At 32.3% G+C, this 5,089-nt stretch overlaps 1 pseudogene; it reads right to left on the reverse strand.

Moving 5' to 3' along the window:
* Positions 1-3,402: 3,402 nt before the first annotated feature.
* Positions 3,403-4,407, reverse strand: LOC149544540 (senescence/dehydration-associated protein At4g35985, chloroplastic-like; annotated as a pseudogene).
* Between the last annotated feature and the right edge of the window lie 682 nt (positions 4,408-5,089).

Below are 5,089 nucleotides of genomic sequence, written 5' to 3' on the forward strand. Positions count from 1 at the left end.
CCATTCCTTTGACCTTGCATTACTGAAGCTCCATCCACTCCAACACAGACCAACTTCTTCGCTATTGTCAATTCATCCATAGCTTCGTATTCAATTAAATTTCTCTTTACTAACTGAAATAAACTTTTTGCTATCGCATTTTCTCTTAATTTAGCAACAGATAGTATATGTGGTTGGTGGACATTATTCTATATAGTATAAACATGCATGCATATCCATGACATATTGTCTATTGCCGTAACTTTGTCTAAGGCCAATGTAATAAAGCTTGACTCTTTTATTTTTCTTTGTACATCCTCTATTTCAACCTGCGCAATACAACTTGCCCATTCCCATCCACTGTTTATCGACCAATGACTGATAGGATAGTTAGAAACTTTCAAAAAGTGTAAAAAACTACTCATTTCTAGATAGTTTGTTATTGGATGCCCTCTGCTCAAAATATAGAAAACATTACTTAATTGAATAGCTTTTCCATGTTCTTCTACTTCACTTGCTTTTGCAAAAATAACATCAATAGAACCTTGAACTTGACCAAGCTTCATTTGAAATTTTTGAAACATATAATATTCTTCAGCATTCCTTTTATGTTGACATTGCTCCTTTGTTTTATATCTTACCACTTTTATTTCCTTACCATCTACAGTTGAGGTTTCGTAAATCTTACCAACATGTTTCTCTATGGTGTCTAGTTTAAGCTGCAACCGCTTTTCCATTTTATACTTCCAACTAAAAATTGCACATATACATTCTATTGGTGGCTCAACTACAATTGGATTGTCCACGAGCTCAATGAATGGATACTTTGCTGCCCAATCAAATTTAAATCTCTTAGCCATCTCCCACTAACGATCAGTTTTGTCTTTTGATTTTCCTCTCCCTTTAGTGTCACTGTTACTATTAATTGCACCATCATCATCACCGAAGTCAATTGATTCCTCCTGGTACTAGTTATTTACTGGATATTCTTCTTCAAGGTCATCTTCATTAGAGATATCAGGTTCTGCAACTCCGTCACTAGATTGATTAGGCTCCCCAATTTGTTAAATTGACTCTTGTGTAGGTTTAGATTGTACAGGCTCCTCTGATGATGTATCTTCCTTACTTTGACCAACACTATTGCGTCTACCCCTGCCAAAGTATGAAGATATATTTATCCATTTCGTTGGCCTCTCATGGACATCTCCACCTTCATTAGTCCTACTCCTCTTCCTATTTAAATTTGACTTTGACATCTCCATCCAATTAAGGCTGCAATAAAATACTATGGACTCGTAGTCGTAGTCATTCCAGTTCTCTACTGATCGCAATACTATGAAGAAAGCTCCTTCTTTCACCATGTTTCAATAATGAAACTCATGTCTTAAATAGACAACTACAAATAAACCATTTTCATTTTGGCGAATGAGCCGACCATTACATATGATAAGAACTAATATTTGGTGAAGCTCGCATAATTTCAAGTAATCTAGTGGGTGAATAGGGCAAGGATTTGGGACCCCATTGTGTGTGATGCATGGAAAATTAGGTCCTAGGAAAAATAAAAATTTCACATAGGAAAATGGGAATTTGGCGAATGATGATCGTCGAAAGAGACACTCAATTAATTCCATGGCGAACAAGAGTAAACATTAAAGAGAAATATGGGCAAAGAACCTGAATACCAAACTAAAATTACATAATAATAGTGGTGAACGTTCTGACCGCTAGATGAGTGTTTTATAAAATTTGGGCGAACTGGTCAACTAGTATACGATGTTTTTTTTCGCCAATTTCTATAGCCCGATCGGGACATATTCGCCAATTGGCGACTAAATTTGTTTTTTTTTTTTTATCTATTGAATAAATAGACAACATTGATTGAGATTCATACCCTTTTATCTTAATTAGAACAACTAGGTTTCAAATCAGAACAAAGCAACCCTATAACAGAGACCTTCTATCCCTGGATAGCTAGTCACTTTCTATACATCCACCATTTAACCACTCAATTATGCCCTGAAACTGATATAATCTATAAAAAAAATGCAATATTATCCCAAAAATGTTCCAAGTATTAATTCATTACAATTAACAGTAGTTTGGAATGATTCTTTGCACAAACAATGCACCATATCATTGAATCCTAAGTTTTTGAAAGACTTCATTGGTTTGGACTTGAAGGTGACTCTAATTAAATTGTATAAAAAATATTTAATATTTGAATTTTAAGTACAAATGGTTATTAAGACCCAAATGTTTTTGTTAAGGTTCCCATCGTAGGAATTTGGAAACTGTTGCTCTTAAGAAAGTGTGTTCCTACAAATTTACAATGTAAAAATTGTGTATAGTTTTTGTTTCCACTAATATTTCTTTTTTAACACAATTTGCTTCCTGGTATGATTGAAAAAAATATCGTTATTTTGTTTAGGTTGATGTTTCAATTGAGATCACGTAAATTAATAATGTTATTTTATATCATGGTTAAAAATGAGTCGATCTAGTGCAATTTGAATCTAGTGGATTTTCTAGGGAAATGGTGAACACCTCATAGGATCTAAGGATTTTTTGTTAAAGTGAAATCTAAATTTAATGAGTTTTGTTCTTGCATTTTTTTCTCCAATTGATTTTGTCTCTATTACTTCTCGTTGCAATTATTCCAGCTCATTTAGTGATTTTGAGTAGAATTGAGATATTTTGGACTATTTTGTGGCACTTCTCACTACTTCTGCTATGGATTGTGAACCATAATGACTTGAGTTATTATATTTTTTCTTTTCTTATAAACATGCACAATTGAGTGGTTAAATGGTGGATGTATAGAAAGTGACTAGCTATCCAGGGATAGAAGGTCTCTGTTACAGGGTTGCTTTGTTCTGATTTGAAACCCAGTTGTTCTAATTAAGATAACAGGGTATGACTATCAATTAATGTTGTCTATTTATTCAATAGATACAAAAAAAACATAACCTCTCACAAATTTCACTTTTGAAATCAGACTAAAACTGGGATGTCAGCCAATATGGAAAATAAACTTAAGCCCTATTCAATTATGTGCAGCATTTTCTTGTTCAAGCACTTAACCAATTTTATTATAAATGTGTGCACCATTTTAAAAAGAATTATAAATTTTTTTTATCTTAGAGGTTGAAATTAATTAATCAAACTTAAAGCATTGAGTTTCGTTGTGAAGACCTAGATTCAGATTCCCATGGGGACTTTGAATATTGATGTGTGTTGACTTTGTTTTTAGTTAAGGGGAAAATGTTTCATAGATTTTGTTTTGTTCTGCACATCTCTACAAACAAAGTTCTTTGCAAGAATGTAAGATAATATCCCATTACCCACCACAATATTCTTTACAAGTATTGATTTGATAGAATACGATCCGCTAAATTTTTTTTTGGTACAAGTCATGTTACATGGTTTCCTTTCCCAGTGCAAAAATTGCCCAATAAAGGAATGTAGCATGTTTCATTTATTTGGATTATTTTTTCTTTTTAGTGGCTTATATTGCTTTGGTAGTAATTTTTGAATTTTTTGGATTTAGAGGATTTCTAATTTTGGAGATGGTCTTAAGCTATAGGGATCACATGGCCTACAGCTCCAATTTTTTTTTTTTTTTTTTTTTTTTATAGCTTAGTAGCCTTCTCTCCATACCTATCATTTACAAGCCTTGTCATTACAACCAAAGAAGTTTTCAAAACATCCTTTCAAGCAGCTTCAAATGCATTGTAAACTTTACCAAAGGAATCAAGTGAAGTAAGAACTATCTTCTTGAGTAGAAAGCTAAAAAACTTTTTTCCTGCTGATGAATTTAAAATAGATCATGTTATAAATCTTGCCACTTTTACTACTCCAGAAAGAACACCTACTACCACCTTGTTTGACAATCTTGAAACCCATATCTTTCTCTAACAATGTGCCCTAAATCTACAAAAGTACTTTAATGTACAAGTCCACTGTAGTCCTCAATAATAGGAGCGACCATTATAGAATAACCCACAAATTTTGCCCTTGTTACTTTCACCATAGAAGGCCCACTTTCCCATCTCACCAAAAACCCTCAAACTCTTAGAGACATTCTACATTGAAAAAAGGGTATATCACTCCATGTTCTTTTCCAACTCTTGCAGATCATGCTCCTACCCTTGACCTACAATTGTTAAGCGATAGCTGAAAACATTTTTCATTGTTTCAACATTGTTATTATTGTTATATTCCTCTTTGGGAAGCCAAAGGGAAAATAAATAATGGCAGTGATCAACCTTGATGACTACTTCATCTTTGGCTAAGTGTTGTATTCACATTTTTATCTTTCAACCTAATTATACAATGATTTAATATAGATATCTCTTAATCCAACATGTTTCATTTTTCTCCATTTCAGGATTGTCTCTTACTAACAAACAGAACTCCAACTCCCATATTCATGAAGTAGCATTTATTACCTGTGTAATGAGATTAGAATTTGAAGATCATATCTTCATCGTTAGTAAAACATTTTCTAATGTGAAAGTATGACCATGGCTAGTCTACTAAGCTTCATCCATTTAGTGCTTGTCAAATATAGTTTAAAATTTTGTCTTTTTTCTACTAAGTCCAATTTATACTTGTACGAATCCAACATATTAACAAGTATTATGATTAGTGGATTTGTAGGAAACATTTGACTCAAAATTATTATAAAAAATTGGAAGTTTACTAAATAATTGCATAATTTCACCTTTACCTAGATTAATTATTCTAACTTTTTGATAAGAAAGAGTGAATATATGGTAGTAGAAGGCTGAATGTTAGGTGTTATTTAGAATTTGTTGAGTTCATTCATGGTAAAATGTGTAACTAAAGTTCATTTTTCCATGGTGAAGTGTTACAGGTCTTTGTCAAAGCAAAAAAAGAATAGAAATGGCTACCAACTAAGGTATTGCTAATATTTTTCCACAACACAATTTTGTGAGGTAAATACTAATAAAATATTTGTCATTCATTTGCACTAACTATTTTCTAATTCACTTGTGAGTTTGTGCATCTCACGCTATAAACTATCTATTTTTTTTTTTGTTTCAATGAGTGTTTTCTTGTTTATCTCTTATTATTGTTTTATATT

The sequence above is a fragment of the Cupressus sempervirens genome, chromosome 8, assembly GCF_028749045.1.
Source record: "Cupressus sempervirens isolate cs-2001-9-10 chromosome 8, ASM2874904v1, whole genome shotgun sequence".
Lineage (NCBI taxonomy): Eukaryota > Viridiplantae > Streptophyta > Pinopsida > Cupressales > Cupressaceae > Cupressus > Cupressus sempervirens.